We start from the raw sequence: 24,915 nt of genomic DNA on the forward strand, positions 1-24,915 counted from the left end.
ATTACCGATCCAGGGATGACACTAAACACAGAGACTTGACCATCTGAGGTCGGCTCGCTACAAGATGGTATCAGAGCACACTGAATGTAGGACACGACCACTAATATGAGCCATAGGTCACTCTTATCTTCTCATTTCTGACTCCTCTCCATTTTCTACTCTTTCGGATGGCGGACTCAAGGAACAAGTTTACACAGCCGGATGAAGACACACCTTTTGGACGACACTTGAAGGAAGTCACTAGGCACCTGAACATTGAAATACCAAGCTTTACCGGGACCTACACCGCCACACTACCAGAAGAGGAGCGTTGGATGATCCGAGTTCAAGTTCCCGGAAGGACATTCACGCCAGTAACTGAGCCCATAGAGTTTTCCTTTGATGCACCAACCTGGAGTCTAGGCAAGAGCATGGCAGCCCACATTGCTATAGGACGCATCAGAGAAGTCTACAAACAGGAGCTTAAGGACACTATCTACCAGATATGTGGGCGCCAAGATGAGCAATGGGAGATGATTAGCACCAGGAAGGACAGGTCCATTGCAGCCTTCATCCAGGAGTTAAATCATCACATTCGTCGCCAGGAGAACCAGATGTGCGCAAGCATGATAGATTTGAAGAAGGCGATGACCAAGATCGTAGAGCTAGAAGAGGAACTCAAGTCTACACGCGATGGATATGAGGAGGAAATGACGATACTAGTGGAGATGAATGACGACCTGACAAGGAAGCTAGGAGTTTTTATGGGAGACCCCGCGCCAGGAGGAGAAGACGACGAACCCAAGGAGATTCGTTCTGAAGACTACATCATCATCGATGACACCGACTCCGACCTCGATGGTAGTGATGATGACTATGAAGACGAAGCTGGAGCGGATATCATGGGAGTCTTCCACCGATCAAAATTTCTAGTAGGCCACCATATGATTAGTAGTATTCCCCCATGTGTATATTAGTAGTCCGAGCACTGTAACGATAGTTAGATCGATTGTATGCCCTTGCTTGTTATTGATTTGGTGTGATATGACTGTGTTTGTCTCATGTGCATATGGGTAGTGCTTTCTCCTTAGACCTCTTTTTATTCTAATCTCTCCCCTCTAAACCCATCAGATGCCTCCGAGACGTGACCCTGGATTTGCCTTCCCACCGGAGCTCACTCAGTTGATCCAGCAGCAGAATACACTGATGCAGTTACTAGTTCAGAATCAGGGCAACAACAACAACAACAACAACAACAACAACAACAATAACAACAACCCGCCGCCACCACCTCTAGTTGACAACTTAGCCTGTTTTCTGAGGTTACAGCCGCCGGTGTTTTCCAGTAGCACTAAGCCCATAGTTGCGGATGACTGGCTACGCAGGATTGGAAGGGAGTTAACCACTGCCGGTTGCACAGATGCTGAGAAGGTGCGTTTTGCCGCACACCAATTGTATGGAACCGCAGCTGCATGGTGGGAAAATTACACAACCACTTTTCCCATAGCCAATGTTACTTGGGAGCAGTTTCAGCAAGCTTTCCACACAGCCCATGTCTCAACTGGAGCTATGAGCATGAAGAAGCGTGAGTTTCGCAACTTGCACTTGGGAAATCGTACTGTGGCTCAGTATGTAGATGAGTTTAGTAAGCTATCTCGCTATGCCCCTGATGATGTGGCCACGGATGCCGCGAAGCAAGAGAAGTTTATGGAAGGGCTGAATGATGAGATGAGCATGTAGTTAATGGTGGCAACATTTAACAACTACCAGGAGTTGGTAGATAAGGCTCTTATGATTGAAGGGAAGCAACAACAGAATGAGAGCCGCAAGAGGAAGTATGGACAAGGGAAGTACAATTCTTGAGCTCAGCAGAAGCCCTGTTTCACCCCAAACTCGGGAGGATATACCCATAACCATGGAGGTCATACCCACAATGGAGGAGGTTCGCATAACCACAGTGGCCCCAAGAATGGGATCGGGAATGGAGCAGGCAACAATCAGAACCGCTCTAACCCAGCCACACCCGCCAAGAAGGACCAGAGTCACATTACCTGTTTCAAGTGCGAGAAGACTGGACACTACGCCAATGATTGTCTAGAGTTGAAGAATGGCAATGGAACTGGACGCTCCGGGAAGAAGCCCAACCCTTTCAACAGGGGACAAGTGAACCATGTAAACGTGGAGGAGGTTGAAGAGCAGCCAGATGCAGTTATCGGTAAGTTTTTGGTTAAGTCATTTACCGCTCTTGTTATTTTTGATACTGCTGCATCACATTCATACATTTCAAGGGGATTTGTGGACAAGTTCAAGTTACCCACCTTAGCCCTTAGGACACCCTTGTTAGTGAGCTCCCCCGGTGCAGAGTATATGGCTAGCTGATGGTGCGACCGGTTACCCTTAACCATTGGCAGCCATGTTTTCCCCTCAGACCTAATAATTTTGGAATCCCAAGGATTGGATGTGATATTGGGAATGGATTGGCTATCGAAGTATGGAGGAAACATTGATTGCGCTAGCAAGTCAGTTCTGCTCACTACCCCAGAGGGAAAAAGGATTAAGTATGTATCTAGGCATGTACCAAAGAGGAATCACATAAATTCCCTCATGGGAGTTGTTCAAGAGGAAGTGCCTGTAGTGAAGGATTACCCGGACGTATTTCCAGAGGAATTACCAGGCATGCCGCCAGATCATGATATTGAGTTTTTGATAGAGCTGTTGCCAGGCACCATACCAATATCGAAGAGACCATACCGGATGACCGCAAATGATCTGGAGGAGATCTAGAATAAGATTAAGGAGTTGCTGGAGAAAGGTTACATTTGACGAAGTTCGTCACCATGGGGAGCCCCAGTGCTCTTGGTTGAGAAGGATAAGTCTCTAAGAATGGTTGTTGATTATCGGACATTGAATGAAGTAATGATCAAGAACAAGTACCCACTGCCGATGATCAATGATTTGTTTGACCAGCTGCAAGGAGCTAAAGTCTTTCCCAAGATCGATCTTCGATCAGGATACCACCAGTTGAGGATTCGAGAAAAGGATATACCAAAAACAGCTTTCACCACAAGGTACGGGCTGTATGAGTATACAGTTATGTCATTTGGATAGACTAACGCCCCTTCCTACTTCATGAGTATGATGAATAAGGTGTTCATGGAGTTCTTGGATAAGTTCATTGTGGTGTTCATTGATGACATTTTGGTGTACTCGAAGAATGAAGAAGAGCACAAGGAACATTTGCGTTCAGTTCTCGAGAAGCTCAAGGAACACCAGCTATACGCTAAATTCAGCAAATGTGAGTTTTGGTTGAAGGAAGTTGGATTCCTTGTACATGTTATATCAGGAGAAGGTATAGCAGTAGACCCCACCAAGGTTAAGTCGGCCACTGAATGGTTGGCACTCACCTCAGTTGGAGAGATCCGCAGTTTTCTTGGACTCACGGGATATTACAGGAGATTCATTGAGAATTTTTCTAAGATTGCGAAGCCCATGAAGGTGTTGTTGAAGAAAGATACTAAGTTCAAATGGACAGAAGAATGTGAAGCAAGTTTCCAGGAGTTGAAGAAACGTTTGACTATAGCCCCAGTGCTGATTCTGCCGGATATACGCAAGGATTTCCAAGTGTATTACGACGCCTCTCACTTAGGACTTGGAGGAGTACTAATGTAGGACGGAAGAGTTGTTTCATATGCCTCACGACAACTTCGACCGCATGAGTTGAATTACGCCACACATGATTTAGAGTTAGCAGCTGTAGTGCACGCACTCAAGACCTGGAGACACTTTCTTATTGGAAACCATTGTGATGTGTACATAGATCATAAGAGTTTGAAATACATTTTCACACAGAAGGAGTTGAACCTCAGGCAGAGGAGATGGTTGGAGCTCATAAAGGATTATGATATGAAGTTGCATTATGATCCAGGCAAGGCCAATGTCGTAGCAGATGCTTTGAACCAGAAGAGTTATATAAATACCCTCATAAGCGGGGAATTGCCAAAGGAGTTGGCAGAGGATCTCAGGGAACTTCGTTTGGAGATTGTTCCTAGAGGTTTTGTTGCAATGATGGAAGTTCAGTCAACATTATTGGGAAAGATTCGAGAAGCATAGAAGGATGACAAAGAAATTGCTGAAATAATGGAGAAAATGAGCAAAGGAAAAGCCAAAGGTTTTCGTGAAGATGAGCACAAAACCTTGTGGTTTAAGGACCGTGTTTATGTGCCCAATAATGCCGAGATCAGGAAGTTGATACTACAGGAAGCTCATGACTCGCCATACTCGATACACCCCAGAAACACCAAGATGTATTTGGATTTGAAGGAGCGTTTCTGGTGGACTGGAATGAAGAAGGACATTGCCGAGTATGTAGCCATATGTGATGTATGTTAGAGAGTGAAGGCAGAACATCAGAAGCCAGCAAGATTACTGCAGCCTATGCCGATACCCGAATGGAAGTGGGATAAGCTTGGCATGGATTTTATCACCGGATTACCAAGGACCCGATCGGGATATGATTCTATCTGGGTAGTAGTGGATCGCTTGACCAAAGTAGCTCACTTTATCCCAGTGAAAACCACCTATTCCAGTGCGAAGTTGGCCAAGATATATATGACCAGGATCGTATGTCTGCACGGAGTTTCGAGGACCATCATATCAGATAGAGGAACACATTTTACTTCAAAGTTTTGGCACCAGCTGCACCAGACTTTGGGAACTAGGCTTGAGTTTAGTACAGCCTTTTATCTGCAGACAGATGGACAGACCGAGAGAGTCAATCAGATTCTGGAGGACATGTTGAGAGCTTGTGTGATAGATTATGGATCTAGTTGGGATGACAACCTACCCTATGCGTAGTTCTCATACAACAACAGCTACCAGGCCAGTTGGAAGATGGCACCGTTCGAAGCCCTGTATGGAAGAAGATGCCGAACACCGTTGATGTGGGATGAAGTTGGAGACCGCTAGTTGTTTGGACCAGATTTGATCAAGGAGTCCGAAGAGAAGGTTAAACTGATTCGAGATAGACTGAAGGTAGCTCAGTCTAGACAGAAGAGCTATGCAGACTCAAAATGCAAGGAGGTAGTCTATGAAATCGGAGACAAAGCATATCTTCGTGTGTCACCGCTCCGAGGAGTTAAGGGAAAGTTAGCCCCGAGATTTATAGGACCATACCGAGTTTTGGAACATATGGGAGAGGTAGCCTACAAGTTGGAGTTACCCGAAGGACCGTTAGGAGTTCATGATGTGTTTCACGTTTCCCAGATGAAGAAGTGCCATGCAGAGATGGCCGATATCCCTCTGAGAGATACAGTTCCCCTGGAAGCAATTCAGTTGGACAGTGATCTGACCTATGAGGAGAAACCAGTCAAGATTCTCGACTTTGCCAGCCGAGTTACACGCAGCAAGGTTATCAAGTTTTGCAAAGTTCAGTGGAGCCACCGTACCGAGGATGAAGCTACCTGGGAACGAGAGGATGATCTACACAAAGACCACCCACAACTATTTTCTAGCCAACCCGAATCTCAAGGGCGAGATTCATCTTAAGGGGGGTTGGTTTGTAACATCCCAAATTTTCAATTTGGAATGTTATACATAGATCATTCATGCATATCATACTTTACTGCATTTTTTCTTTGCGATCCTCGAAATTCTAAGCAACTCAAGGACCCACGGAGAGAGTTGGGGATTTCATGTTTTTCATGTTTGAATTTTATCAAATATTGAAGCAAGGATCACTTTGGTTTTAATTATTTTTCTCCCCGAAAAATATTTCATATTAAAATATATGAGAGGAGATAATATGACTTCTCCAAAATAAAGGGAATATCGGAGGAAAAAATATTTAAAATCAAATAAATATTTCTTTTGGGCTTTTTTTGCTATTTTATTTGAATTAGGAAAAATTATGCGTTTTTCAATATTCCATTAGAGGCCCAAATAAATGTTCACTTTGTCCGCAATATTATTAGAGGACCGTCAAAATTTATTTCAGGATTTTTGGACTCCGTTTAGTATTTCTTTCATTTGTTTTTCCGCGTCAGGATATTTTTTTAAAGAAATGCATCGACCTAACTGGGCCGTGCCCGAGCCGGAGTCCTCCGGCCGGGGCTTTATAAGCCGCCAACCCGCGACCCCGAGGCCCAAGCCGCTGCCCCGCGCCTTAACCCTAGCGCCGCGCCGCGCCCCGATCCGTCGCCGCTGCGCCGCCGCCGCGCTGCCGCCGTCCGCCGCCGACCCCATCGCCGAGGTAGCCACCGCCACCGCCGTCCGGTTTTTCATGGAAAAAACCATAGTTTTTTCGAAACCCTAGATCTAGATTTTTTAATTTAGATCGGTTTTCTTTGATTTTTCTGCGGTTAAGTTAAATAGCAGACGTTTGTCCGTACATTCGTTTTAACGAACGATGTTCGTCAGTTAACTGCTGACAGAGAACGTTCGTTCGTTAGCCTGTTCGTCTCGTTTTATTTTCCCAGGGCTTTTCCGTGATTATTTTCGATCGTGATTTCTGCCCTGATCTTCGTTTTAGTTTATCTTTTCGCTTGGTTATCCAAATCGGGTGAAACAAGCGCCTAGATCTTCGTCTCGAAGCCCTGCTTCTGTTTAACCAACTTGAACAAGATTTTGGTACTGTAAAATTTTACTTTAGTCCAGATTAGTAAAGGGATCTTGTTTCTTTCGTAGTTTGAGTTTCGTTGCTTCGTTTGATTTGATTCTTTTTGCAAATCGAATCTCTTCAGTTGAGTTTTCAGATTCAGTCTTCTTATTTGAGTTTTACCCGTGCATCTTTGCTTGATCGCTTATGTATGCTATTGTTTTTTGCGATAGAATTCCCGGAGCGCGAAGCGTGCTACTACGAGTCTCTAGGATTTGCAGAACGTCTGCAAGGTAAGTAACACTTTGATCATACTCTTCTCATACCCAATTTTTATGCATGGGACAATTCCATTTCTGCCCCTAACTGGAACCCATTACTCAAATTTGCCCCTAATTTCAATGTGTGCTCAAATTTGCCCCTCTACCGTTAGTTTCCCTTATAGAAATGCCCTTCTGCGTCGTTACCATCCGGTCAAACAACTTTGACCATCTCGAAAAAATAGTAAAAAAATCAAAAAAATCTGAAACTTTATGGGATTGAAGCTACTCATGTGTGCAAGGTGCGTGCAAATTTTCGTGCTATTTAGACATACCAGGAGCTCATGACAAAGGAAAACAATAAATCTGTACATCTTTGAATAGTAAATTCAAAAAAATAGTAAGAAAATTCAAAAACATATGAATTTTTTTGGCATCCAAGATGCTCGGGTGCACAAGGCGTGTGCAAAATTTTGTTATAAAATGACATGCGAGGAGCTCTTGCAAAAAACCAAAATAGTGTATTTTTACATTTTTTTTTCTGAGACAATTTTTGTTTTTTTCTCCACGAGCTCCTACAATGCCCAGACACAAAAAAAATTTGCACACACCTTCCACACCTAAGCATCTTGGATACCAAAAGAATTCATATTTTTTGATTTTTTTGCTATTTTTTTTTGAATTTACGGTTCACACGCGTACATATTTATTGTTTTTCCTTCACCACGAGCTCCTAGAATGTCCAACCAACATGAAAATTTGCACGCACCTTGCGAACCTGAGTATATTCGATCCCACAAAATTTCATATTTTTTTGACTTTTTTTGCTATTTTTTGAGATGGTCAAAACTGTTTGACCAGACGGTAACGACGTAGAAGGGCATTTATATAAGGGCAACTAACGGCAGAGGGGCAAATTTGAGCACACAGTGAAATTAGGGGCAAATTTGAGTAGTGGGTTCCAGTTAGGGGCATAAATGGAGTTGTCCCATTTATGCATTAGTTTCAACCCTCAAACATTGCATGAGTAGGATCCCTTAACATATGGGTTTTGGGAAGTAGATGATGAGGTAGAACCTATTACCATTGTTATTATCAAACCCTTGCGAGTTACTTCTACGTTATGCTTAAATTTCCATGCTATGCTCGTAGATGTGGATTGGGTTTGAGTGTATTCATGACAGATGTGAGTGTTTAATTTATGGTTCAACTTAAGGTGGCAAGTTTAATACACATTCTCGGTGGATTGTTGGTTTGGGCACCTGGGGATATATCGGTGTTGTCCTAGGAGATCCCGGGGTTATACCGTGTGATCCTCCTATGGTCCGCCACCCAGGCTCAAAGGGATTGTAAGATTTTTCATACTAGAAACTTCTGTGTGCAGCCACAAGCTATTATGGGCTCTAGCATAGTTGAGTAGGTTGCATGACCTCTTCTAGTGGTAGGCTAGCAGATGTAGGGGATGTAAGTTGGTACTGTCTACCAGGGGTTAGAGTTAATGCTTCTGAAAGACTGTGTCTCGGTCATCCGTTTCTCAAACACCATGTAGTGTGAGAAATCCAACGGAGGAGATCGAGTCTTGTGGGGAAAAGTGTGCAAACCTCTGTAGAGTGTACAAACTAATCATGATTAGCCATATCCCCGGTTATGGACATCTTGAGTATCTGGTTCTTGGATTATCTTATGGATCTCATCAGTCTAAATTAATCTGTGGGGTTGATAATTATTTTAATTGGGATTGAGATGGGGGTACCATTCTCAATGTTTCAACTACCATGATAGTTAAATAAAATATATTCCTTTGTAGTAGGAAAAATTGGCTTTTCACAAAAACATCGTAACCATAGAGCCTCCACCTGCCACATATGCATATAGTGATAGCCATTATCTGTTCACTGCTCTACTGTGTTACATTGCCAGCATATTCCATGTGCTAACCCGTTTCGGGCTGCAACATATCATGTTGCAGACTTTTCAAACGAGGAGTAAGGTGCGCTAGGTCGTTTGTCGTGCACTCAGCTATGCCGTTGGAGTTGATGGACTCACTTTGTCTTCCAAGCCTTCCGCTGTTATCTTATTTAGGTGGCCTTAGGCCATATTTATTGTAATAAGTTCTCTTTTGAGACATTCGATGTAATAAGTGTGTGATTGCTACTCTATTATAAATCCTCCGAGTACTATGTGTGTCAGCATTACCGATCCAGGGATGACACTGAACACATAGACTTGACAATCTAAGGTCGGGTCGCTACAGTTGCATAGCCTATCATTGTTGCTATAGTTGTTGATACCTTACCTGCAATCCTAAATGCTTAGTATAGGATGCTAGTTTATCATCAGTGACCCGACAGTTGCATAGCCTATCATTGTTGCTACAGTTGTTGATACCTTACCTGCAATCCTAAATGCTTAGTATAGGAGGTGATTACGGGTATATATTATATATCTTATACATGATACATGTGATGAATAAATTCGGGTCGTCTCGTAGAGTACCCGCAAGTGATTCCGATGTGGGGGATGAAGGGGCAGGTGGTTAGGTAGTGGTGGGCCTGGGTTCCCGACGGCCCCCGACTATTACTTTGTGGTAGAGCGACGAGGACAGGTTGAGACCGCCTAGGTGAGAGGTGGGCCTGGCCCCGGTCGGCGTCCGCGGTTACTCCGAAATAACACACTTAACGAGATCTTGGTATTTGATCGGAGTCTGGCCACTGGCCTATACGTACTTACCAACTACGCGGGAACAATTATGGGCACTCGACGTCCTGGTATCAGCCGAAGCCTTCTTGACGTCAGCGACTGAACGGCGCGCGTCGAGTTGGACCGCGTAATGCAACTTCCTTTGTAATGGAGGTTTCTACGTCTGCTCACCGGCTGCGTACGCAACGTGCAGGTGTGCAATGGGCGATGGGCCAAGACCCCTGCGCTCTTAGGATTTAGACCGGCGTGCTGACCTCTCTATTGTGCCTAGATGGGGCTGTGACGTGTTGATCTTCTGAGGCCGGGCATGACCAAGGTAAGTGTGTCTGGCCAAAGGGGATCGAGCATGTTGGGAAATGTGGTGCACCCCTGCAAGGAACTTTATCTATTCGAATAGCCGTGTCCCTCGGTAAAAGGACGACCTGGAGTTGTATTGACCTTATGACAACTAGAACCGGATACTTAATAAAATACACCCTTCCAAGTGCTAGATACAACCCGGTGATCGCACTCTCACTGGTAGGAATATGCTATGCGATGATACTTGGTTAACTTACCATCTACTCTCTTCTACTGCTTCAAGATGGAGGCTGTCAGAAGCGTAGTCTTTGATAGGACTAGCTATCCCCCTCTTATTCTGGAATTCTGCAGTTCCGTCCATAGATACTACCCATTTCATTGATACCAATGCATATGTAGTGTAGATCCTTGCTTGCGAGTACTTTGGATGAGTACTCACAGTTGCTTTGCTCCCCCCTTTTTCCCTTTCTATACCCGGTTGTTGCGACCATATGTTGGAGCCCAGGAGCCAGACGCCACCGAAGACGACTCCTACTACACCGGAGGTGCCTACTATTACATGCAGGCCGCCGCCGCCGACCAAGAGTAGTTTAGGAGGATCCCAGGCAGGAGGCTTGCGCCTCTTTCGATCTATATCCCAGTTTGTGCTAGCCATCTTATGGCAACTTGTTTAACTTATGTCTATACTCAGATATTGTTGCTTCCGCTGACTCGTCTATGATCGAGCACTTGTATTCGAGCCCTCGAGGCCCTTGGCTTGCATTATGATGCTTGTATGACTTATTTATTTTTAGAGTTGTGTTGTGATAGTTTCCCATGAGTCCCTGATCTTGACCGTACATGTTTGAGTGTATGATTAGTGTACGATTGAATCAGGGATGTCACAAGTTGGTATCAGAGCCGACTAGCTGTAGGATCCCCCTTTCCAACTCCTTGGTCGAAGTTGAGTCTAGTATTTGAAAACTGTTTTACTAACATGGCTGTGTGGCTTACGGGCCCACAACGCCATTGGGTGGTATTAGGATCTTTTATTCCCTGTCTATACTCTGGGACTCTGATCCTCTCTTCTATTCGAGTTAAATGAATTTTGCTAACTCTAACATTAGGATCTCATGATCACATCCACCCATAGAGCCCCTTATTACAAATGATTGCATGCTGCACCAGAAGATTCTGAAGATACTCTCCAATGTTCTCTCAAGACTTTGTGCCCATCGCTTTTGCAACCCCCTACCATCGATACATCCCTATGGATAAATACATACACCTGCCGTCCTTACTTTTATTCCCAGTTGATCTTGTTATTACCAGATACCCCCAAAATTCTCTCTATTGTTCCAAGAATACTTTGTGCCTACTGCAGGGCAGTTCTTTGCCACCTGAATACCCCTACGGACAATTTATTGCACTTATCGAGTATCCGCTCATCCCTAGTTGTTCATGTGTTTCGCAAAAGTCTTCAATATACCATTCGATCTTCCGAAAATCCTCGACAACCTATTGCTTTTCAAATTCTTGCTTGCTTGCATTATGGTTAATCCCATAATTATAGAAATCTTGTTAGCATCCTTTCTCACTATCATTTTTTTGTCCATTGATTCAATAAGTTGCGAATGTTCACAATCATCAGTTGAATCCTAGTATTATCCTTCTGGCTCAGACGCATTTTAAACATGAGTTGGATCTCGACCAATCAAATTGCCATCAATTCTACCCCTAAGGCAATTCAACTTATCCATCCTTAATCAGAGCGTTTGCTTCTGATCCCTTGATTTGGAAATCATAATTCCTTTGCATTTGAGTTTTGAGTTAGTCAGTTGGTTCTATAATCTGACCTCCTTGCATTTTCTTCCTCTGGTTGAGTACCGATGCTCACATCAGATCCCTTGTGGACCACCAGATCCTTTGTTGGATTTTATCCGACAGCATCCTTCATATTCAATAAGCCTGTGAGCCTTTCGTCGGATACATAATGCCTTTGGTAAATTGTATCCTATGCTTTCTCAAGCATGCTCTACTATTAAGCTTGTGTTATTGATTCTTGAAATTTGTGGTATATGCTCCTAAGATGCCTCGATGGGTTGAACCTATGCCTTCCCCAAACCGTATGAACCTGAAAGTTTTCGCAAGTCATACTCTTCTGTTGTTTCGCCAAATAAAATTTCTACACTACAATTTCATCAAAAGCGAGAAGTAAAATGAAAGGTCATGCATTGAAGAAGTGGGAGTCGACCTTGAGCCTTTGCGTTCATGCCCATGGACCCGATGTGGAACTTATCATCGAAGCTTCTTGTAATAATAATGAGTTCATCTTGTATCCATGTTTAGTCCTTTTCAACCGTGGTTCCGACCATGATTGTTCTTCTTTGATCCCATTTCTCGGACAAGTTAAAGAACTTGTCTTCTACAGATCAATATGCCCGCCCAACCTCTATTATGATCTACCTTCGAGTATTAGCCCTGGTATCTCGAGGATATCATGCCATTGCACTACATCTTATGAACTTTTGATGAAGTACTACCTTTCCCTGTCATTGTCACATCACGGGTTCTGGGTTGTTTGTCAACGGAGAACACTGATAAGTGAATCGATTCCACACCTTGATTCAATAACTCTAAGTTTCTTTGTTGCTTATGACTTTAATAGCCCTTCAAGTCATTCCTAGCCTGATCGGCTATATCCTTATCATGCTAAATTTTAACTATGCTACCCGGTCCTTCTTCCCGGAGCACAATTTTTGACGATGATCTAGGCTTACGCCGATCTTCCTTGACATATTGTTTCACCTCAAACAGCGAGCTCGATTCCGAGTTTATATCCATGGTTGCAATAATCTATCTCTTCATCATTTCTTTAGCTTGATGTTGTCGCTGTTCGACTGCATCTTCATGGAGCCTCTAGACAAGATTTGTCGTGATCATCATCAATATTCTGAGCTCTTCCAGGATATCAATTGAATTCATGATGAGAAATACCATCTTTGCCCCCTCAATGATTTGTGTTATCATCAACCACTTTATTGCCTTCCGTTCAACACAAACTTGTTCGTATTTTGTGTTATACCTTGAGATCCTTGCTACCCAACATTTGTTCTTCTTTACCATGGAGTATTACCATCTTTTATGTAAAGAAAGTTGAGAGAATTTCACCACCTCTTAAGAATTCTTGGTATAGTGATACTTCTCACTGTTACTAGTCTTTCTTGGTCCTCGTGTTGATTCTAACCGGGATACCAACAAATGAACGGTGTTGCTTGGATTCTGAACTTTTAGCAATCCTATTGCTTTGAAGTTAATGGTCGACAGTTCATTCTTAGGCTATTGTTTATTGAATCACCATTCTAACATTGATCTTGCTACCTAAGCCCATATTTCGGGTGCACCTTCCAACCAATGTTTAATTGTGTATGTTTTCCTAGAACATACCTCATTATATCATTTGATCCGACAAATGTTATCTCCTTGTTCACATAATTGTGGAAATCCATCTTTTGGAAATCTCGATGAACTGCCACTGAGTTCATCAGCCGAACTCAGCCACCTCCTCATTCTCTCTTTGGTTTAATGATGAACTCATGATTCTGAACCTACTTCCATAGTTCATTTCCCGAGAATCTCACAATGTCATCTCGTCAATTTGTGTTGAACCTTTCTTCTAAGGTATCTTGAGTGTGGGGTATCCTGACCCCAATTAGATCTGAATCTCGGACAGATATGATGGTTGGAACATATTTCCGAGAGTTATAACATTGCTCTTTAACCCAATAAGGTGATGTCATGCCTAGCACACCTAGCCAGAGGGCCTATTCGTATAGTTCTTCCTTTTAGCAAGGTTAACCATTCTTCCATGAGCAAATTGAAAGACCTATTCTATAAGTTGTTCCTGGTGAATCCATTGAGTATCCAAAGTCCGACCTTGCTTGAAGACCATGTCAATGCTATCTCGAAGCATGTCTGTGGTACTCCGATCTTCAATAAGAACATTTGAAGCACAATGGTAAATTTTCTTTATCAATTATCCTTACACCGTTGTATGGGTATTGTCCTGAAATTCCTCTCCCATTACCTAAATGGTTTTCTAGTTTCTATCATGTCATGGATATCATGCTCTGTTTGTCCTTGGGAAGGATATACACCTGAAATATGTGTTTAAACATATTTTCATTTCAATTGTTTTGTTTAATCTGATGATCACATTTTCCTCTACATTGTTTCGTTTAACATTTCATGTGATCTATATGATCTAAGCAGTAACATTCCTCTGCTTATGTAAACACCTTGGTGTACAAACCGTGTTAGTAAGGCCCTGTCCTTTTGTTGATGACATTCCGGTAACCACCGATGGATGAGAACTTTGCCTATTGGTCCGCCTCGTTCAACGAGCAGGAAAATGGTTATCTTCGTCCCTCGCCCTTGGTTCGTTTTTTCCAACATAATTGGCAGGCTACCCTCTAACACACCTTGCTATCGTGACCGTGCACGATGTCAACACCCTTTCTACTTTTAACCCACATGGAGGGCCCATAAACCACAGTTCCACAGGATCGAAACCTAACTCTCATGTACACCCTTGTTGCGAAAGTTAATCCTCGCTCTTGATTTCATATGTAATTCATGGGCTACCTTCCTAGTGATCTATTCTGGTATCAAACGCAATACTTATTCTCGTTGCTCTGGACCCCTTTCACACTTTGTTTCAGACGTCGAACGATTGTTTACCCATTTGAAACTTCTTATTGTACCTTGTTACTTTCCTCTCGACGTGTTTTAATGGTTCAACTCGAGAGATAATCATGGGCTCATTCCTGGGATAACCCCCAAATGATTAACCCTTATAGCATCCTATCGTTGTCAAGCTGCCCCTTACCTATTCGTAAGTACGATGAAGACCCCAAAGAAAGGATGACGACTTCATCACGATGACCTGAAGCAGAGGAATGGACACATCAATGTGATGGATCGACCTCTTCGAGAAGAGCATCCAAGAACGAGAAAGATCAGTTAGAATTTCATAACCAGAACTTCCCCCCTTACCCCCCTCTTAAATCTCGGTACGAGATTTCTTATAGTGGAGGAGATTTGTAACACCCTAGTAGTTAACCTATAGTAACCACACACTAATGGTGCCATGTCATCGCAATTAATTTGCTAAACCTCACTTTGATCCAAACGAAGTTCAAATTGAAAATTTATAATAAAGTCAAAATATTATTTCTTTAAACTATAAAACTAAAATGTTCAAGTTTAAGTATAAATTCTCCCGATCAACTTTCATGATGGAACTAGCATCATTTGAAACTTCAAAATTGCCCTTATCTATTTTTGAATTGAGCAAACAACACTTAGTGGCCCATTTAAATTCAAACTGAGATTAAAGCCTTTTAAAAAATAATCTAAAACCCTGTGGATAGTTCCAAAATATTACAAAGTATTTATGAGACAAGTTTCTTATGTAAAAAAAATTTATTCGGATCGAAAACAAAATACAAATCAGAGAGCAAAATATAAAACAGAAAATATAAAAGGAAAATGCCTAATAAGCTACTCTGCTGGTGGGCTCTATGCAACTATAATGCAATTGGCCCAGCCCACAATGGCCTTTTCCCCCACCCGTGTACAGAGGCAGGGAGGCCATGGCGCCGTGTACGCGTGCAAGCCGTCCACTCCGCCGATTGTCGCCATGGCAACCATCCGGATCCCCCTAGAGGTGTATAAAATCATCCCCGACACGATGGACAACCCTAGCCTTTCTATTAGCCCCTTGCTCTCCTCGCCCTCTCGGTTTGACGGCGCCTGAGTACGTCAGCCATGGACGTTGTCGTAGCCGCGACCACTAGCCTTTCCGTCGCCTGGTAGCATGTCCAGGAGCCTCCCCGCGGACGTCTCCTTCATCTACACCGAAGAACCCGAGCCGGAAAGCCCCGCAGCCTGGCCATCGTACACATCTCTACCCACGGCCGCGGATGTCTGTCGTCGGTTGCCGCTGCTCTGGGTCGCCCCCGACCTCCTGAACATGTCCACGAGCTCCGCGGTGAGCTCCTCTACCGATTCAACTCATTTCCCCCTTACATCCTTCACCGTAGCCTTCGCCTTGTGGTCGCCATAGTCGCCACTCTAGCTCTGCATCGTACGCGCACGCGGCAATCATGTCTGTTTGCTATTGCTACCTCTAGCCGCTGCTATTGCTGTTTCTTATTCCCGCTAGCTGCTACCACTACTGGTACTCTACGGCTCCTGCTAGTGGCCGTTGCCGTTGCTCTAGGCTGCTGCTGCCGCACGAGCTCGTGCTTGACTGCACACCCGCCCACGCCTTAAGCGGCCACCTCGATGCCCTGCCGCCGTGCTTCGCCCCATCCGGCTCGTCTGCTGCCGCCCCTGGCCGTCCTCTTTCCCGACCGCACCTCCCTAGCTCTGCCTGCTGCTGCTCTCCCCTCTGCTTCTGGCCGCCTCACCCGCCTCCACCTCGCGTGCGCCATCGCCGCGCTCCTGCGCTCGCCGCTGCGCTCCGACCGCGACCCGCTTTCCCCCTCCGCTCGCTGACCGGCCTCCTCGCCATGGCTGGCGCCCTCCCCTGGCCGCTCAATGGGCATGCCCCGCCGGCGCCCTCCATTGCCTCCGTGCGGGTGCGCCCGCACCCGCACCCGATAACGCCCGCGCCCGCTAAAGGCCTATGGGCCACTTACACGTGGGGTCCACGCCCTAGGAGTTTTTTAAAAAAAGATTAATTTTTTAATAAATATGTATATATTAATTAATTAATGAGCTTAATTAATTATTTTTAATTAACCTAATTAACTGTTGTTAATTAATTAAATAGTAATTGGATTAGTTAAACCCTAATTAGGATAAACAGAGTATGACCGCTGGGACCCACACGTTAGTTTGACCCAGTCAACGCCCTGTTGAGTGCTGACATCATGCTGACATCAACATACACTATTCCGGATAATGTTGATTTAAAATAATAAAATATATTCTAAAAATGATTAAATCTTTTAAAATTAATATAAAATAAACCGTAGCTCGGATGGAAAAACTTTGTACATGAAAGTTGCTCAGAACGACGAGACGAATCCGAATACGCAGCCTGTTCGTCCGCCACACCTCCCTAGCATAGCGGACACGCAACTTTCCCCCTCTGATTCATCGGTCTGAAAACACGAAACACCGGGGATACTTTCCCGGTTGTTTCCCCCCTCCGCCGGTATGGCCTCTTACTGCGTTAGGGCACACCTGGCACCATTACTTGTCATGTCATGCATCGATATGCATCTGTTTGCATTGTATTCATTGTTTCTTCCCCCTCTTCACTCCGGTAGACTACGAGACTGACGCCGCTGCTGGTGCCTCGATCGACTATGTTGTTGACGACCCCTACTTGCCAGAGCAACCAGGCAAGCCCCCCCCTTGATCACCAGATATCGTCTATTCTTCTCTCTACTGCTTGCATTAGAGTAGTGTAGCATGTTACTGCTTTTGGTTAATCCTATTCTGTTGCATAGCCTGTCATTGTTGCTACAGTTGTTGATACCTTACCTGCAATCCTGAATGCTTAGTATAGGATGCTACTTTATCATCAGTGACCCTACATTCTTGTCCATCTTCCATGCTATACTATCGGGCCGTGATCACTAGGGAGGTGATCACGGGTATATATTATATATCTTATACATGATACATGTGATGACTAAAGTCGGGTTGGCTCGTAGAGTACCCGCAAGTGATTCCGATGTGGGGGCTGAAGGGGTAGGTGGTTCCATCCAGGTAGTGGTGGGCCTCGGTTCCCGACGGGCCCCGACTGTTACTTTGTGGCAGAGCGACAGGGCAGGTTGAGACCACCTAGGTGAGAGGTGGGCCTGGCCCTGGTCGGCGTCCGTGGTTACCTCAAAATAACATGCTTAACGAGATCTTGGTATTTGATCTGAGTTTGGCCACTGGCCTATACGCACTAACCAACTATGCGGGAACAGTGTTAGGCACTCGAAGTTGTGGTATCAGCCGAAGCCTTCTTGACGTCAGCGACTGAGCGGCGCGCGCCGGGTTGGACCGCGTAGCGCAACTTCCTTTGTAATGGAGGTTGCTAGGTCTGCTCACCGGCCGCGTACGCAACGTGCAGGTGTGCAATGGGCGATGGGCCCAGGCCCCTACGCGCTTAGGATTTAGACCGACGTGCTGACCTCACTGTTGTGCCTTGGTGGGGCTGCGACGTGTTGATCTTCTGAGGCCGGGCATGACCCAAGAAAGTGTGTCCGGCCAAAGGGGATCGAGTGTGTTGGGAAATGTGGTGCACCCCTGCAGGGAAGTTTATCTATTCGAATAGCCGTGTCCCTCGGTAAAAGGATGACCCAGAGTTGTACCTTGACCTTATGACAACTAGAACATGATACTTAATAAAATACACCCTGCCAAGTGCCAGATACAACCCGGTGATCGCTCTCTCATAGGGCGACGAGGGGAGGATCGCCAGGTGGGAACATGCTATGCGATGATACTTGGTTAACTTACCATCTACTCTCTTGTACTGCTTCAAGATGGAGGCTGCCATAAGCGTAGTCTTCGATAGGACTAGGTATCCCCCTCTTATTCTGGCATTCTGCAATTCGGTCCACAGATACTACCCATTTCATTGATACCAATGCATACGTAGTGTAGATCCTTGCTTGCGAGTACTTTGGATGAGTACTCACGGTTTCTTTGCTCCCCCTTTTTTTCCCTTTCTATACCGATTGTTGCGACCAGATGTTGGAGCCTAGGAGCCAGACGCCACCGAAGACGACTCCTACTACACCGGAGGTGCCTACTATTACGTGCAGGCCGCCGCCGACGACCAGGAGTTGTTTAGGAGGATCCCAGGCAGGAGGCTTGTGCCTATTTCTATCTGTATCCCAGTTTGTGCTAGCCATCTTAGGACAACTTGTTTAACTTATGTCTCTACTCAGATATTGTTGTTTCCGCTGACTCGTCTATGATCGAGCACTTGTATTCGAGTCCTCGAGGCCCCTTGCTTGTATTATGATGCTTGTATGACTTATTTATTTTTAGAGTTGTGTTGTGATATCTTCCCGTGAGTCCCTGATCGTGACCGTACATGTTTGCTTGTATGATTAGTGTACAATTGAATCAGGGGCGTCACAAGGTGTTTGGTCGAATGGCATTAAGCTTATTTTTGAACTTCATGTTTTTTTAGAGTAAGCAGGATGGCGGGGTACTTGGTGAAGGAGTATGAGTTCTTGTTTGATGTCTGGTTGGCCATATCTGCAAACTTCATAGGCAAGAAGACAAGAGGCGGGGTCTTTTAGCAGTGCGTGCATGGCTCGTTTCATACGTGAAAGCACATTGCGCCCTACAACATGCAGATCATTCATGAACGCAATGTGAAGTCGTTAACGCATTAATGGTAAACATTCAGAACTTCATCATGAAGTTTTGTGACACGGTTGAATGACTGGAGGCAATGTGGCCATTGCACGCAGCAACACTGGAGATCGTAAGTTTTGCTTCTTCTTTTTCTACATGTTGACTAATACATTCATTCACTCAATGTTGCTCCACACGTTGTGTACTCTACATGTGCTTCCGTGATGTACTACATGTCAGAGGGCGGACCATTCACACACATCCATTGTTGGATGAAGCTCAAGGGATAGTATGTGTGGAACGACATGTGTCACCTCTAATATTCCCATATCGTTCATCTATCCATCACAAAACTTGTTGAACATCGTGTTATCTTATTCAATTTAAACTATTGTTCCACTAGAGATATTTGCATGCTATTTATAGACGATCTGTGCTATTTTTATCTGAACTTTGATGAATTCTGTCGTGTTTGATGAAATTCATTCAGTATGTTGAAATTCGGTTTGAAATGTATGCAGGTACGGTTGGATGGCCGGCTCCCGCATCAGTGTCCGCAGATTGCCTCTGTTGCACAGACAAATGCAATGTCTAGTTAGGGGTTCGGCGTTGGAGATGCCCTAAGACAAAAAAGTTGGGTGCAACTTCAGGATGACCGGGTTGACGTCATCAAATGGAACCTCCTAACCAAGGGTACTTATTCGTCTGCCTCGGCCTACAAGGCACAATTTGAGGGGACGGTGGAAACCAACATGGGGAAGGTGTCAGGGATATACCCCGCGGTATGACCCGGCCGGGCTTGGCGTTTTCATTGGTAACCCACCGGAGGACTGGCGACTCATGGATGGCCCTAACGGCGGGTCAGATAGAAGACTAGGCCCAAGGCCAGAATGCCGACTCATGTTATGGTGGTCCGGTTTACAAGGAAAGGCATAAGGAGTTTTCCCTTAAGGGGGTAGACTAGGATTACACTTATAATAGACTAGTCCTAATCCTAATAGGACTCCACATGTAACCCACCCCTTCAACTTATATAAGGAGGGGCAGGGCACCCCAAGAGGGACAAGCAAGAAGCAATAATATCTAAGGCTAGACACAACTAGAGGAGAGCTGACTTATACGGTGACTCCCTCATGAGCATAATGAGACCTAGCCACAAACAGCATGTAGGGCTATTCCGGATGATGTTTCCCGAGGCCCGAAGCTGTCTAAATCATTGTCTTGTGTGATCATCCGCCTCGCGTCTCTTGTCCCACTTAACCCCTCTCAAGCTACTACAAAGATGCGTTGGCCTCACGACTAAGTCCTCACAGTAGGACATCTGCCGTGACAATTCCACGACAGTTGGCGCCCACCATGGGGCCTGCGCACAGTGGTGTTAAGTGTAGGGGAACGTAGCAGAAATTCAAAATTTTCCTACGTGTCACCAAGATCTATCTATGGAGAGACCAGCAACGAGGGGAAGGAGAGTGCATCTACATACCCTTGTAGATCGCTAAGCGGAAGCGTTCAAGAGAACGGGGTTGATGGAGTCGTACTCGTCGTGATCCAAATCACCGATGATCCTAGTGCCGAACGGACGGCACCTCCGCGTTCAACACACGTACTGCCCGGTGACGTCTCCCATGCCTTGATCCAGCAAGGAGAGAGGGAGAGGTTGAGGAAGACTCCATCCAGCAGCAGCACAACGGCGTGGTGGTGATGGAGGAGCGTGGCAATCCTGCAGGGCTTCGCCAAGCACCGCGAGATATGAGGAGAAAGAGAGGGAGGGCTGCACCAACAGGCAGAGATCAGATCGCGTGTATTGGGCAGCCCCTAGGCCTCATATATATAGGGAAAGGGGAGGAGGGTGCACCCCCTCTAGGGTTCCCACCCCTAGAGGGGCGGCAGCCCTAGATGGGTCTTGGGGTGGCGGCCAAGGGAGGATTCCCTTCCCCCCAAGGCACCTAGGGGTGCCTTCCCCTTGTGGGACTCTTCCCCTCTTCAAACCCTAGGCGCATGGGCCTCTTGGGGCTGGTGCCCTTGGCCCATGTAGGCCAAGGAGCACCCCCTACAGCCCATGTGGCCCTCCGGGATTGGTGGCCCCACTTGGTGGACCCCCGGGACCCTCCCGGTGGTCCCGGTACGTTACCGATAAAACCCGAAACTTTTCCGGTGACCAAAACAGGACTTCCCATATATAAATCTTTACCTCCGGACCATTCCGAAACTCCTCGTGACGTCCGGGATCTCATCCGGGACTCCGAACAACATTCGGTAACCACATACAAACTTCCTTTATAACCCTAGCGTCATCGAACCTTAAGTGTGTAGACCCTACGGGTTCGGGAGACATGTAGACATGACCGAGACATTCTCCGGTCAATAACCAACAGCGGGATCTGGATACCCATGTTGGCTCCCACATGTTCCACGATGATCTCATCGGATGAATCACGATGTCAAGGACTTAATCAATCCCGTATACAATTCCCTTTGTCTAGCGGTACGATACTTGTCCGAGATTCGGTCGTCGGTATCCCGATACCTTGTTCAATCTCGTTACCGGCAAGTCTCTTTTACTCGTTCCGTAACACATCATCCCGTGATCAACTCCTTGATCACATTGTGCACATTATGATGATGTCCTACCGAGTGGGCCCAGAGATACCTCTCCGTCACACGGAGTGACAAATCCCAGTCTCGATTCATGCCAACCCAACAGACACTTTCGGAGATACCCGTAGTGTACCTTTATAGCCACCCAGTTATGTTGTGACGTTTGGCACACCCAAAGCACTCCTACGGTATCCGGGAGTTGCACAATCTCATGGTCTAAGGAAATGATACTTGACATTAGAAAAACTTTAGCATACGAACTACACGATCTAGTGCTATGCTTAGGATTGGGTCTTGCCCATCACATCATTCTCCTAATGGTGTGATCCCGTTATCAACGACATCCAATGTCCATGGTCAGGAAACCGTAACCATCTATTGATCAACGAGCTAGTCAACTAGAGGCTTACTAGGGACATGGTGTTGTTTATGTATCCACACATGTATCTGAGTTTCCTATCAACACAATTATAGCATGGATAATAAACAATTATCATGAACAAGGAAATATAATAATAACTAATTTATTATTGCCTCTAGGGCATATTTCCAACATTAAGTTCTCGGAGGAATTTCTTCCAGGGATCAAGAGCTTCGCAATTTTCCAGATGAAGGGAAGCCGGTTTAAAAAATCTGCATCATCAATGAACAATCAAGCAGCGGGTGCTAGATTTGGGGCGAGACTTAGGGTTGCGTGTCCTTACGCTGCCGCAAGTCGCCAGGTTAACGGAGGTTTTTTGCTGCGGATTCGATCCAGACTGCTACTCGTATTTGGGCCAGCGGCCGTGACACCTATTCCAAACAGGAATCCAAGACAATGGATCCGAGATGGACACAAGACCAGGCTGGTTGTTACTGTTTGCAAATAGGCTTCAAATCCTGTAGTGTTTTTTGAATGTTGGTAGATGATTCTACCAAATTCATTGATCAGAGTGGGAAACCAGTACAAGGAATGCCCAAAGGGCGAAGCATCTAGAGGATAGATGCGTAAAAGATAAAAATACAATGGCAAAACCTCAGCCTGGATCGAAAGGAATCCCAGCTCCTGCCAAATTCCACAACGTGATTTCATCCTTCACACGCTGCAAAAAAGGGCGCACCTCCATCCTTTTATCTTGAAAAAGTCTCCTGTTTCGCTCGGCCCAGAGCTCCCAAGAGACCAGGAGCAGCAAGGACAAGGCCCCTTTCCGCTTGCTCGGCATGGTACTCTTCCAGCAGGTTACCATCTAGTCCTTGATGTTGGTTGTGTCCGTCCAGCTAGTAGGCCACAGAGAAGGCATGTTAGCAAGTCCGGCCAGGCTCTGCCAACCTTGCTGCGACCATGTGCACTCGACCAACAGGTGGAAGGCTGTTTCCAAGTTTCGCTCACAGAGTGGGCATAAGTAGTTGTTCTCCCAGCCGCGACGAAGAAGCAGGTCACATGTTAGGATACGTCCCAGCATTGCCGTCCAGATGAAGAAACGGCACTTTGCAGGGGCCCACCCCTTCCAAACGAGTCTGATTGCATCCGTTTGCACCGATCCCAGGAACTGCAACTGATAGGAAGACTTAGCAGTGTATTCCTGGCTTGTATTGAATCTCCAGGCAATTTGGTCAGGAACACCATCGACAAGGACGACCGAGTCCAGCAAGCCAGCTAGCCGAGTCAATTCGCCCACCATCTGTACCGTGAGCCCCTGCGCAAGGTCCAACAGCCATCTGTTATCATGCATTGCTTCCTGGACAGTGCGCTTCTTCCTGACGGCTATCTTAAATAAGTTAGGGGCCACTGTTTTTGGGCACAAGTCTTGCAGCCATCAATCCTGCCAGAAGTTGGCCAACCTGCCGTCATTCACTGTGATTGTTGTTGCCATAGAGAAAAGCGCCCCGTCGGAGCTGTCGCATGGTAGGGTCGAGCCGACCCAAGGTCTTTGCGGCTCCTGCCAAGACATCCAGAGCCAGCGTAGGCGGAGCGAGCGCCCAAACCGCTCTAGATCGAAAACTCCCAAGCCCCCCAAGTGCTTCGGCCTTGCCAGTAGCTTCCAGCTGACCCTACATTCTCCACCATTGCACGCCGACTCGCCGCTCCACAACCAGGCCGTGCATAACTGAATGACGCGTTTTCGAGCCCAGGTCGGTAGCTTGTGCACTGTCATTAAGTAGACTGCAAGCGAGATCAACATTGACTTGAGGAGGGCTAACCGTCCGCTTTTGGCCATCATGCTACCCTTCTAGTTGGCAATTTTATCACCGAATTTTAACAACCAGGGCTCGAGATCCACTTTCGTGAGAGCACGCAGAGAGAGAGGCATGCCAAGGTATGTGCATGGGAAGTGCTTTACCGACACTCCAAGCAGCTGTAGCAGCTGGTGTAGGTCAAGGTCTCCGCAGCGAATGGGCATGGCCGAGCTCTTGGAAATGTTAGTGTGTAGCCCAATGACACTCCCGAAGAAGCTGAGCAGAAGCTTAATCATGTTGGTGTCAGCCCTTGACGGCTTCATGAACAGTACGACATCGTCTGCGTACAAGGAGCAACGCATGACCTGCCGGCGGCCGGGGAGCTTCGAGAGTAGGCCATTCTCAGTGGCTAGGTTCATGATGCGCTGCAAAGGGTCCATAGCTAAAATGAATAGGAAAGGCGAGATGGGGTCTCCCTGCCTCAACCCTTTCCTATGCACAACTGACTCGGGCAAACCCCCGTTGATCAAGACACGTGAAGAGGAGGTCCGCAATAGCATAGCAATCCATTCTCTCCACCTCGCACTAAATCCCCTTGCTCTGAGCATGTCCAACAGATAGGTCCACGAGACCGAATCGAAAGCTTTAGCGATGTCAAGCTTCAACAAGATGGTCGCTTTCTTTGTTTTGTGGAAAAACCTGGCCGTGTTCTGAACGTATAGAAAGTTTTCCTGAATACTTCGGTGTTTGATGAAAGCTGCCTGGCAAGGATCCACGAGCTGCTGCAACTTAGGCGCAAGCCTTTTGGCTAAGATCTTGGTGAATATCTTGATCAGACTATGCACGAGAGAAATTGGCCGGAAGTCCTGCAATCTATCCGCGCCACACTTCTTTGGCAAGAGAACAATCAGTGCTTTGTTGATCCTAGCTAGTCCGGTGCTGTCCATATGGTACAACTGGTTGAGCGCTGCT

This window comes from Triticum urartu, chromosome 2 (genome assembly GCF_003073215.2).
Source record: "Triticum urartu cultivar G1812 chromosome 2, Tu2.1, whole genome shotgun sequence".
NCBI classification, from domain to species: domain Eukaryota; kingdom Viridiplantae; phylum Streptophyta; class Magnoliopsida; order Poales; family Poaceae; genus Triticum; species Triticum urartu.